At 36.7% G+C, this 13,610-nt stretch overlaps 1 protein-coding gene across 2 annotated transcripts in view; it reads right to left on the bottom strand.

Moving 5' to 3' along the window:
* Nucleotides 1-5,622, bottom strand: part of LOC134848472 (splicing factor 1-like) — a 182,939-nt gene extending 177,317 nt beyond the window's left edge. The window contains exon 1 of one of the 2 annotated variants that reach the window (XM_063865939.1): nt 5,611-5,622. The gene's annotated coding sequence lies outside the window, so the exon portion shown is untranslated. The remainder of the gene's footprint in view (nt 1-5,610) is intronic. The other variant, XM_063865938.1, reaches the window with a different exon arrangement.
* Nucleotides 5,623-13,610: the final 7,988 nt, after the last annotated feature.

The raw sequence follows: 13,610 nt of genomic DNA, 5'->3' as shown, positions 1-13,610 counted from the left end.
CGCCACAATCAATTTAACAATTTGATATTAGGGATGATTTCTCGGGTGTAAAAACGTAAGCCTTGTATATTTGATCAAAATTACTCAATGCAAAATCCTGAGCTGAGTGGCCATTGATATTCGAACGACCTGCTGCTAATTTGATGGTTGAAGAGGAACAGAATTTCAAACTGATCCACCAAAGGTTAAGCGTAGGAGATAATCTATAAGATTGCCGTGAATCCGTTATTTTGAGCCTTGTGACCCCAGCCTTATTGGAACTTACGACTCATTAAATTTTTGCAATATTCATATTTAACTATCCGTTATTCATATTTTTAATTTTCTCTAACTTTTGTTTTAACTCTAGTTTTTATCAGGAAGTTTGCCTATCTAAGCTCAGACTTATAGTATAAGGACTAATTATTAAAGAGACAAGTACGACAGCACTTGTCCCTCTCAGTAAATTTCGAAAAAAAAATTCGGTGCCTGATGCCAATGAGTTCAGTTGCGCAATCTGGTATCAGACAAAGTCCGCAACGCCAAAAACTTGCCTGTTTTGGCAAAGACTCAAGGATGCACAGGGACTACCACTTTTGGGAACGTGTTTTTCAACGGAAACAGGGAGAATTCTATATCTCTGATCGACACGGTAGGGTTTGATGACCCGGAACGAGATGGAGACGCCAAAATCAATTGAACTATTTGATATTAGGGTTGATTTCTCGGGTGTAAAAACGTAAGCCTTGAATATTTGATCAAAATTACTCAATGCAAGTTCCTGAGCTGAGTGGCTATTGATATTCGAACAACCTGCTGCTAATTTGATGGTTGAAGAGGAACAGAATTTCAAACTGATCCACCAAAGGTTAAGCGTAGGAGATAATCTATAAGATTGCCGTGAATCCGTTAAAAAAACAGTTCTCATTTCAACTTGATAATGGTGTTAAAAAATCACCCGAGTTCAAAAATAATAAGTTTGTTTTTGGAGCAAGTCTATTAGTCAGCATGATTCAATCGCAACAAAAATTATCCTTTTCGAAACTAAATGGCGCAGCAAATTAATTTTGCGCCACAGGAGGACGTGAAATGATGAAACTGTACCCACTGCTCGTTCAAACGCGAAAATAATATCTAAAATATAGCCCAACTAACAAGAAATGGTGCTTTACAATCAAACTCATCTACTGAAAGTTTTTTGTGAAATGCATCTTGGGCTTGGAAAAGAGCATTTCATTGTCCGTTCAATTATCACAATTACTTAACATTTTCCTGAAAAGTTTTATATATTTCTTTTTTTTGTTTCTTGTTATTTTTATACATTCTTCAGTTTAAAAAATTCCGGAAAATAAAGCAGCAACAGGTATATTGACGATCTGCAGACTCAATACACAGAAACAATAGGAGGACAAATCAATTAACCACTTAGACGCGGACTACCGTCAAATAACCTGTTAGTTTTTAAAAAAAACTAGGTTAAAGACCAAATCCCTATTGGAATTTTGGACTCATTGAATTTTTGCAATGTTCATATTTATCTATCCGTTAATTAAATTTTAAATTTTCTCTAACTATTGTTTCAACTCTGGTTTTTATCAGGAAGTTTGACTATCTAAGATGAGACTTATAGCATTAGGATTAATTATTAAAGAGTCAAGTACGAAAGCACTTGTCCCTCTCAGTAAATTTCAAAAAAAAACTTCAGTGCCTCATGTCAATGAGTTCAGTTGCACAACCTGCTATCAGACAAAACCCGCAATGCCAAAATCTTCCATGTTTCGCCATAAATCCAAGGATGCATGAGGACTTCCACTTTCGGGAATGTGTTTTTCCACGGAAACAGGTAGACTTCTAAATCTCTGATTGACACGGTAGGGTTTGATGACCCGGAACGAGATGCAGACGCCACAATCAATTGACCTATTTGATATTAGGGATAATTTCTCGGGTGTAAAAACGTAAGCCTTGAAAAAATGATTAAAATAACTCAATGGAAGATCCTGAGCTGAGTGGCCATTGATATTCGAACAAGCTGCTACTGGTTCGATGGTTGAAGAGGAACCGAATTTCAACCTGATCCACTAAAAGGATTAGTGTAAGAAATAATCTCAAAGATTGTCGTGGGTCCCGAAAAAAACTAAAGAGTTTTCATTTCAACTTAAAAATGGTGTTAAAAAAACCACCCGCGAGTTCAAAAAAATAAAGTTGTTTTTGGAGCAACTCCAATGGTCAGATTGCATCAATCGCAACAAAGTTTATGCTTTTTTGAAACCTAATGGGGCAGCAAATTAGTTTTGCGACACAGGAGGGCGTGAAATGAGGAAGATGCACCCACAGCTCGTTCAAAAGCAAAAATAATATCTAAAATATATGCCAACTAACAAGAAATGGTGCTTTACAGTCAAACTAATTCACTGATTTCTTTTTTGTAAATTTCACCTTGAGCTTGGAATAGAGCATTTCATTGTGCGTTTAATTATCACAATTACCTGAAAATTTCTTTAAAAGTTTTATTTACTTTTTTTTGTTTCTTGTTATTCTTATAAATTCGTCAGTTTTAAAATTTCCGGAAAAAATAAAGCAGCAACATGGATATTGACGATCTGAAGACTCAACACTCTGAAAAACAGTAGGTGGACAAATCATTTAATAACTTACACGCGGACTACCGTCAAATAACAAATTAGTTTAAAGGAAAAACTAGGTAATGATCCCATCCCTTGTGGGATTAATACTTATTCAATTTTGCAAAATTCATATTTAACTATCCGTTATTTCAATTTCTAATTTTCTCTTACTATTGGTTTAACGCTAGTTTTTATCAGGAAGTTTGCCTATCTAAGCTCAGACTTATAGCATTTGGATTGATTATTAAAGAGACAAGTAGGAAAGCACTTGTCCCTCTCAGTAAATTTCGAGAAGTAACTTCAATGCCTGATTCCAATGAGTTCAGTTGCGCCACCTGGTATCAAAAAAAAATCCGCAACGCCAAAATCTTCCCTGTTGCGGCAAAAACCCAAGGATGCACAGGGACTTCCACTTTTGGGAATGTGTTCTTCAACGGAAATAGGGACACTTCTATATCTCTGATCGACACGGTAGGGTTCGATGACCCGGAACGATATGCAGACGCCACAATCAATTGACCTATTTGATATTAGGGATGATTTCTCGGGTGTAAAAACGTAAGCCTTGTATATTTGATAGAAATACTCAATGTAAGTTACTGAGCTGATGGGCCATTGATATTCGAACGAGCTGCTGCTTATTTGATGGTTGAAGAGGAACAGAATTTCAACTGATTCACCAAAGGCTAAGCGTAAGAGATAATCTAAAATATTGTCGTGAGTCCGTGAAAAAAATAAAAAGTTTTCGTTTCAACTTGATAATTGTGTTAAATGAGTTCAAAAATAATAGGATTGTTTTTGGAGCAACTCAGCTTGCAACTCAGCAAGTCAGCTTGCAATAATCGCAACAAAATTAATTCTTTTTCGAAACTAAATAGCGCAGGAAAATAGTTTTGCGACACAGGAGGGCGTGAAATTAGGATTGCGAAATTAGGAGGGCGTAAAATTAGGAAGGCGTGAAATTTGGCACAGCTCGTTCAAATGCGAAAAAATAATATCTAAAATATAGCCCAACTAACAAGAAACGGTGCTTTACAATCAAATTCATTCACTGAATTTTTTTGTGAATTGCACCTTGAGCTTGGAAAAGAACATTTCATTGTGCGTTCAATTATCACAATTAACTAACATTCTCCTTAAAAATGTTATAATTATACTTATTGTTTCTTGTTATTTTTATAAATTCTTCAGTTTTAAAATTTACCTTCAACTCGAATCTGTGGGTTTAGCCAATCAGAATTGAAGTTGAAGGTACCCCTCACTCTTAACTAAAAATCATTTTAATTTCAACTTATCTACCGTCAAATACCTCCTCTCTCAGCTCTAAATACTTCAATTTTAACTGAACTACCGCCAAATACCTCCTCTCTCAGCTCTAAATACTTTAATTCCAACTTAACTACCGTCAAATACCTCCTCTCTCAGCTCTAAATACTTTAATTCCAACTTAACTACCGTCAACTACCTCCTCTCTCAACTGTACGTCAATCTATCTTTTTACTCAGTACCGTTTACTCAATTTATTGCTCAAAATAATCTTAGTGCAACACAGCAACCTCATGTTCTCGGTAGAATTTTTGCTTGATCTAGTACAATTACAAGTGCATGAAACAGTCTCTGGAGTTTTTCTGGCACGAATGGACATCCCAATCCAACGAACATCATATAACGCAAGTATCCATGAAGGAGAACCATTTTGGAGAAATGCAAATGATGGAGAAATAGGCTGAGCATGTGGGAATGAACTAACCCGACCCTCTTGATTCTAGATATGTGGCTCAATCAGTCGAAGACTTCCTCTTTCCTTGGGAGGAAGCAGGATCAGCCAAAAAACACCATCACATTAGATGAAGATGAGGGCTTCTCAGAAACAATGACGTCTCCAGCTCCACAACAACCTCGTTCAGCTCTGCGTTCTATTGAAAACCTCCAGAACTTTCTGCTGCTTGATAGCTCTTTTATTGAACATTTTTGTAAACAATTGATGTTTGATGTTTATTTCGTTTTTTTTTGTAATAGTTAATTCCTTCAGTTTCTTTTTAATTATGAGAATAGATGAGAAGTTCAAGGTAAAACATTGAAAAACAATTAGAATACAGCCTAATTAGCGCCCAAAATTTGCACACATGTTGAAAAACTTGGTTAATATTTGCACACATATTGAAAAAAACACTAGAAAATTTGTACACAAGTAAAAAAGACCTTATGGTTTTTTTGCATCGTCAAAAAGTTTTAAAAAAAAACTCCGTAGCCTGGTGAAAAGAAGTTCAGCTGCACAACGATGTTTCAGACAATGCCAACAATGGCAAACTCTTCCCCGTTTTCGCAGAGGCCCAAGGATGCATGGGGACTACCACCTTGGGAAATAAGTTCTTCAATGGCAGCAGTGAGACTCCTATATCTCTGATTGAAACAATAGGGTTTGATGATTCCCCAGACGCCACTATCAACTCGGATCTACTTGTTTTTAGAGATGGTAAATATTGTTTACAAGTGTGTTCCTTGATTGTTTGATGAAGGTAACTAAATGGGAGTTCCTATGCTATCTGGCCAGTTGACATTTGCTAGAGCTGCTGCTAATTCAATGCTCGAAGAAGAACAGAATTTCAGAGTGATAAAACAAAGGCCAGGTATCAGAGATAATATGAAATACTCCTTTGAATCCGTTGATAAAGAACTAGAGAGTTATGGAACAACTCTTATTGTCAACTTGCATCAATCACAACGAAGCTTATGCTCTAACGGAATTAATCGGCGCAGCAAACCAGTTTTGCGTGAAATGAGGAAGAAGAACCCACAGCTTCTACAAAGGCCCAAATATTATCTACAATAAAGCTCAATAAGCAGAAAATGGTGTTTGGCAAGCAAACATATTCACTTAATTTCTTTTTGAATTGCACCTTGAGCTTATTATTGAGCCTTTCATAGTGCGCAGAATTCTCATTATTACCTAATAAATTCTTCACAAATTTTAGATACTTTTTGTTTCTAGTTATTCTTATGAATTTAATAAGTTGAGATAGAATTTTTATAAAATGCGAGAAAAAAAACCCGCAATACGGATCTTGACGAACTGAACACCCAATACCCAGAGAGACGCAACCAGGACAAACCGATGAGAAACCACAGGCAAATGAAGTGTTAATTTAAAGGTAAAAAATGGGTATTGACGCCATACCTTCTGGGGTTTAAAACTGTTGTTCATACATTTCTTATAACCTTCAAAATTAACTATCCAGTAAGTGAAAGATTGTTCTTCTTTATGTATTGTTTCAACTTAGCTTTTGTCAAGAAATTTGACGATCTACGACGAGACTTATAGCATTGAGATTCATTACTGAGGACACAAGAGAGTCTACACGAGAGAACTTGTCGCTGTCAGTTAACTTCGAAAAACTCCGTTGCATGATGTAAACGTGTTCAGTTGCACACCGTGGTTTCAGACAAAGCCCACATCTCCAAACTCTTCCATGATTCGGTAGAGACCCAAGTGTGCAAGTAGGCAACAGGGAGACTTCTATATCTCTGATCGACTCAATAGAGTTTGATGACCCACCAGAACGAGATGCAGACGCCACTATCAACTCGGCCCTACTTGTTATTAGGGATGGTAAAAAGAAGGTAAAAAAGTGAGCCTTGAATGTTTGATCAACGTAACTCAATGGGAGTTCATGTGCTATGTGGCCCATTGATATTCGCACGAGCTGCTGCTAAATATGAAGATGAAGAGGTAGAAAACTTCAAACTGATACACTATGGGCTAAGCGTCAGAGCTTATCTAAAGACTGTCGTGAATCCGTTGAAAAACAACTAGCGAGCTTTCATGAGTAAGCATGGTAACTGTGAGATGAAAATTACATGATTTGCGATTGATGAGGTCGTTTTTGGAGCAACTCCAACTTTCAGCTCGCATCAATCGCAACGGAGCCTAGGCTTTGTTGAAAGTAATTGGCGCAGCAAATCGATTTTGCGTGAAATGAGAAAGAAGTACAAATAGCTCGTTCAAAGGCTAAAAATTATTAAAATATAGCCCAACCAACATGAAGTTTGTGAACACTGCACCTTGAGCTTGGAATTGAGTCTTTCATTGGGCATTCAATTATCACAATAACCTGACATTTTCCTAAATAATTTCAATTATTTCTTTTATGTTTCTGGTTAACTTTGTAAATTTATTGAAATTTGATCTGAGAACTTTAATAAAATCCGGAAAAAAGGAAAACAGCAACACGGATCTAGAGGAATTGAAGACTCAATGCTCTGAGAGACAAAAGATGAACAAATCAAATCGCAATTTGTGTTGAATGAGTTCAAAAGTAATGAGATTGTTTTTGGAGCAACTCTTATAGTCAGCTTGCATCAATCGCAACAAAATTAATGCTTTTTCAAAACTAAATAGCGCAGGAAAATAGTTTTGCGTGACAGGAGGGCGTGAAATGAGGAAGATGTAGCCACAGCTCGTTCAACTCGAATCTGTGGGTTTAACCAATCAGAATTGAAGTTGAAGGTACCCCTCACTCTTAACTATAAGTCATTTTAATTTCAAATTATCTACCGTCAAATACATCCTCTCTCAGCTCTAAATACTTTAATTTCAACTGAACTACCGTCAAATACCTCCTCTCTCAGCTCTAAATACTTTAATTTGAACTTAACTACCGTCAACTACCTCCTCTCTCAACTGTACATCAATCTATCTTTTTACTCAGTACTGTTTACTCAATTTATTGCTCAAAATAATCTTAGTGCAACACAGCAACCTTATGTTCTCGGTAGAATTTTCGCTTGATCTAGTACAATTACAAGAGCATGAAACAGTCTCTGGAGTTTTTCTGACACGAATGGACATCCCAATGCAACGAACATCATATAACGCAAGTATCCATGAAGGAGAACCATTTTGGAGAAATGCAAATGGAGGAAGTGGCTGAGCATGTGGGAATGAACTAAATCGACACTCTTGACTCTAGATATGTGGCTCAATCAGTCGAAGACATCCTCTTTCCTTGGGAGGAAGCAGGATCAGCCAAAATACACCATCACATTAGATGAAGATGAGGGCTTCTCAGAAACAATGACGTCTCCAGCTCCACAACAACTTCGTTCAGCTCTGCGTTCTATTGAAAACTTCCAGAACTTTCTGCTGCTTGATAGCTCTTTTATTGAACATTTTTGTAAACAATTGATGTTTGATGTTTATTTCGTTTTTTGTAATTAGTTAATTCCCTCAGTTTCTTTTTAATTATGAGAATATATGAGAAGTTCAGGGTAAAACATTGAAAAACAATTAGAATACAACCTAATTAGCGCCCAAAATTTGCACATATGTTGAAAAACTTGGTTAATATTTGCACACATATTGAAAAAAACACTAGAAAATTTGTACACAAGTAAAAAAGACCTTATGGTTTTTTGCATCGTCAAAAAGTTTAAAAAAACTCCGTAGCCTGATGTAAAGAAGTTCAGCTGCACAACGATGTTTCAGACAAAGCCCACAACTCCAAACTCTTCCATGATTCGGTAGAGACCCAAGTGTGCAAGTAGGCAACAGGGAGACTTCTATATCTCTGATCGACTCAATAGGGTTTGATGACCCACCAGAACGAGATTCAGACACCACTATCAACTCGGCCCTACTTGTTATTAGGGATGGTAAAAACTAGGTAAAAAAAGTGAGCCTTGAATGTTTGATCAACGTAACTCAATGGGAGTTCATGTGCTATGTGGCCCATTGATATTCGCACGAGCTGCTGCTAAATATGAAGATGAAGAGGTAGAAAACTTCAAACTGATACACTATGGGCTAAGCGTCAGAGCTAATCTAAAAGACTGTCGTGAATCCGTTGAAAAACAACTAGCGAGCTTTCATGAGTAAGCATGGTAATTGTGAGAAGAAAATTACATGATTTGCGATTGATGAGGTCGTTTTTGGAGCAACTCAAACTTTCAGCTCGCATCAATCGCAACGGAGCCTAGGCTTTGTTGAAAGTAATTGGCGCAGCAAATCGATTTTGCGTGAAATGAGAAAGAAGTACGAATAGCTCGTTCAAAGGCTAAAAATTATTAAAATATAGCCCAACCAACATGAAGTTTGTGAACACTGCACCTTGAGCTTGCAATTGAGTCTTTCATTGGGCATTCAATTATCACAATAACCTGACATTTTCCTAAATCATTTCAATTATTTCTTTTATGTTTCTGGTTAACTTTGTAAATTTATTGAGTTTTGATCTGAGAACTTTAATAAAATCCGGAAAAAAGGAAAACAGCAACACGGATCTAGAGGAATTGAAGACTCAATGCTCTGAGAGACAAAAGATGAACAAATCAAATCGCAATTTGTGTTGAATGAGTTCAAAAATAATAAGATTGTTTTTGGAGCAACTCTTATAAACAGCTTGCATCAATTGCAACAAAATTATTGCTTTTTCAAAACTAAATAGCGCAGGAAAATAGTTTTGCGTGACATGAGGGCGTGAAATGAGGAAGATGTAGCCACAGCTCGTTCAACTCGAATCTGTGGGTTTAACCAATCAGAATTGAAGTTGAAGGTATCCCTCACTCTTAACTAAAAGTCATTTTAATTTCAAATTATCTACCGTCAAATACAACCTCTCTCAGCTCTAAATACTTTAATTTCAACTGAACTACCGTCAAATACCTCCTCTCTCAGCTCTAAATACTTTAATTTGAACTTAACTACCGTCAACTACCTCCTCTCTCAACTGTACATCAATCTATCTTTTTACTCAGTACTGTTTACTCAATTTATTGCTCAAAATAATCTTAGTGCAACACAGCAACCTTATGTTCTCGGTAGAATTTTCGCTTGATCTAGTACAATTACAAGTGCATGAAACAGTCTCTGGAGTTTTTCTGGCACGAATGGACATCCCAATGCAACGAACATCATATAACGCAAGTATCCATGAAGGAGAACCATTTTGGAGAAATGCAAATGGAGGAAGTGGCTGAGCATGTGGGAATGAACTAAATCGACACTCTTGACTCTAGATATGTGGCTCAATCAGTCGAAGACATCCTCTTTCCTTGGGAGGAAGCAGGATCAGCCAAAAAACACCATCACATTAGATGAAGATGAGGGCTTCTCAGAAACAATGACGTCTCCAGCTCCACAACAACCTCGTTCAGCTCTGCGTTCTATTGAAAACCTCCAGAACTTTCTGCTGCTTGATAGCTCTTTTATTGAACATTTTTGTAAACAATTGATGTTTGATGTTTATTTCGTTTTTTGTAATTAGTTAATTCCTTCAATTTCTTTTTGATTATGAGAATAGATGAGAAGTTCAGGGGAAAACGTTGAAAAACAATTAGAATACAACCTAATTAGCGCCCAAAATTTGCACATATGTTGAAAAACTTGGTTAATATTTCCACACATATTGAAAAAAACACTAGAAAATTTGTACACAAGTAAAAAATACCTTATGGTTTTTTGCATCGTCAAAAAAGTTCTAAAAAAACTCCGTAGCCTGATTTAAAGAAGTTCAGCTGCACAACGATGTTTCAGACAATGCCAACAATGGCAAACTCTTCCCCGTTTTCGCAGAGGCCCAAGGATGCATGGGAACTACCACCTTGGGAAATAAGTTCTTCAATGGCAGCAGTGAGACTCCTATATCTCTGATTGAAACAATAGGGTTTGATGATTCCCCAGACGCCACTATCAACTCGGACCTACTTGTTTTTAGGGATGGTAAAAAATGTTTCCAAATATGTTCCTTGATTGTTTGATGAAGGTAACTCAATGGGAGTTCCTATGCTATGTGGCCAGTTGACATTCGCTAGAGCTGCAGCTAATTTAATGCTCGAAGAAAAACAGAATTTCAGAGTGATAAAGCAAAGGCTAGGTATCAGAGATAATATGAAATACTCCCGTGAATCCGTTGATAACAAACTAGAGAGTTATGGAACAACTCTTATTGTCAACTTGCATCAATCACAACGAAGCTTATGCTCTGACGAAAGTAATCGGCGCAGCAAACCAGTTTTGCGTGAAATGAAGAAGTACCCACAGCTCCTACAAAGGCCAAAATATTATCTACAATAAAGCCCAATAAGCAGAAAATGGTGTTTGGCAATCAAACGTATTCACTTAATTTCTTTTTGAAATGCACCTTGAGCTTATTATTGAGCCTTTCATAGTGCGCTGGATTATCATTATTACCTAACATCTTCTTCACTAATTTTAGATACTTTTTGTTTCTAGTTATTCTTATGAATTTATTGTGTTGAGATAGAATTTTAATAAAATGCGAGAAAACCTGCAATACGGATCTAGACGAACTGAACGCCCAACACCCAGAGAGACAAAACCTGGACAAACCGATGAGAAACCACAGGCGAACTACAGGTAAATGAAGTGTTAATTTAAATGTAAAAACAGGGTATTGACGCCATACCTTCTGGGGTTTAAAACTGTTGTTCATTCATTTCTTATAACCTTCAAAACTAACTATCCAGTAAGTAAAAGATTGTTCTACTTTAACTATTGTTTTAACTTAGCTTTCTTCAAGAAATTTGACGATCTACGGTGAGGTGAGACTTATAGCATTAAGATTCATTAGTGAGGAGACAAGAGAGTCTACAGGAGAGCACTTGTCGCTGTCAGTTAACTTCGAAAATTTCCGTTGCCTGATGTAAACGTGTTCAGTCGCACACCGTGGTTTCAGACAAAGCCCACAACTCCAAACTCTTCCATGATTCGGTAGAGACCCAAGTATGCAAGTAGGCAACAGGGAGACTTCTATATCTCTGATTGACTCAATAGGGTTTGATGACCCACCAGAACGAGATGCAGACGCCACTATCAACTCCGCCCTACTTGTTATTAGGGCTGGTAAAAACTAGGTAAAAAGTGAGCCTTGAATGTTTGATCAACGTAACTCAATGGGAGTTCATGTGCTATGTGGCCCATTGATATTCGCACGAGCTGCTGCTAAAAATGTGAATGAAGAGGTACAAAATTGCACACTGATACACTATGGGCTAAGCGTCAGAGCTAATTTAAAAGACTGCCGTGAATCCGTTGAAAAACAACTAGCGAGCTTTCATGTGTAAGCATGGTATTTGTGTAATGAAAAGGCTAAAAATACCTAAAATATAGCCAACCAACATGACGTTTCTGAACACTGCACGTTCAGCTTGGAATTAAGCCTTTCATTGGGCATTCAATTATCACAATAACCTGACATTTTCCTAAATAATTTCAATTATTTCTTTTATGTTTCTGGTTAATTTTATAAATTTATTGAGTTTTGATCTGAGAACTTTAATAAAATCCGGGAAAAAAGGAAAACAGCAACACGGATCTAGAGGAATTGAAGACTCAATGCTCTGAGAGACAAAAGATGAACAAATCAAATCGCAATCTAGACGTCGACTACAGGCAAATAGTGTTCTTCAAATATAAAACTGTCTTAAGTTCTAAAAGGGATGGGTCAAAACTACTTGTTCCTTCAATTTTTACAATATTTAAATTTAACTATCCATAATTTTAAAAATAATAATCTTTTCTAGCTATTGTTCCATCTATAGCTTTGGGCAATAATTTTATTATCACAGCTGAGACTTATAGCATAATGATTTATTACTAAAGAAACAAGAGAGGCTATTAGAATGCATCTGTACCTGTCAGGAAAATTCATAAAAAACTCCACTGCTCGATAAAAACAAGTTCAGTTGCACAACTTGGTTTCAGGCAAAACTCAAACCGCCAAACTCTTCCCTGTTTCGTCAGAGACCCAAGGATGCATGGTGACTATCATTGTTAAGATTGTGTTCACCAATGGCACCAGAGATACTCCTATATCTCTGATTGACACGGTACGGTTTGATGACCCTGAACGAGATGCAGACACCACTATCAACTTCGACTTTTTTATTATTAGGGCTGGTTACAAGGGTGGAAATGTGAGCCTTGAATGTTTGATAAAATTATCTCACAGGAAGTTCCTGTGCTAAGTGGCCCATTGATAATCGCACGAGCTGCTGCTAATTTAATGGTTGAAGAGGAAAATATTTCAAACTGATAAACCAAAGGCTAAGGGTCACAGAAATAATCCAAAAGACTACAGATATAATCCAAAAAACTGCCGTGAATCTGTTCAAAAAAACTACAGAGTTTTCAGTTTTAAGCATGGTAATTGTGTGAAAAAAATAACATGTGTTCAAAATTGATAAGGTTGTTCTTCGAGCAATTCCAATTGTGAGCTTGCATCAACCGCAACGAAGCTTATGCTTTGTGTCTTTAATTGTCAGCTTGCTTCAATTGCAGATCATCACGAACTATACATCTAAGGCAAAAACAGAAACGATTAAAATCATTCGAAAACATAAAATTTATCTTACGGTTGTTGCTTTTAATTGATGTTTTGCTAGAGATTAGAGTTGTTAGTCAACCAAAATTAAAGGATATCACTACGCCCTATCACAAAAAAAACTTTCTGGTGGAAAAGCTTTTTACACGATTGCTACTCCGCTGCCCTTGCACTTTCAATTTCTCTTAAATAATGCTTCATATATTCTTACAAAATTATTATTATCTTGCACGATGGCTATCTTGCAAGATCTTTCAAAGTTAGACATAATCTTTTGAAGATTCTTGCAAGATTCTTGCTCTAAAATCTTGGTCGACTAGGGTGAGCATGCGATATCTTGCTGCTACTAGCTTCGATTAAAAATCAAGGCACATAGACGCTCAAAACGAATATTCTACGAACAACTTGAAAAACTCTCGCTTACATTGCAGAAACAGCAGCGCTTAGACGCTTTCAGAACAATCTTTAACTATTGATTGACCCGATAAATTTCTATCAGTGAGCATTTATACTAGTGCAATGGGTACGAAAACGCACAAAATATGAGCGAAGAGAACACAAAACATACAGTTAGAAAGGTGTCAACAAACACATTACTTGCCCGAAATAATCGATGCGCTGGCCGAAAAGAGGCTATAACATAAACACTATGACGATTCACAAG

Source organism: Symsagittifera roscoffensis, chromosome 6 (genome assembly GCF_963678635.1).
Source record: "Symsagittifera roscoffensis chromosome 6, txSymRosc1.1, whole genome shotgun sequence".
Classification (NCBI taxonomy): domain Eukaryota; kingdom Metazoa; phylum Xenacoelomorpha; order Acoela; family Convolutidae; genus Symsagittifera; species Symsagittifera roscoffensis.
This window is presented reverse-complemented; position numbering and strand designations above follow the sequence as displayed.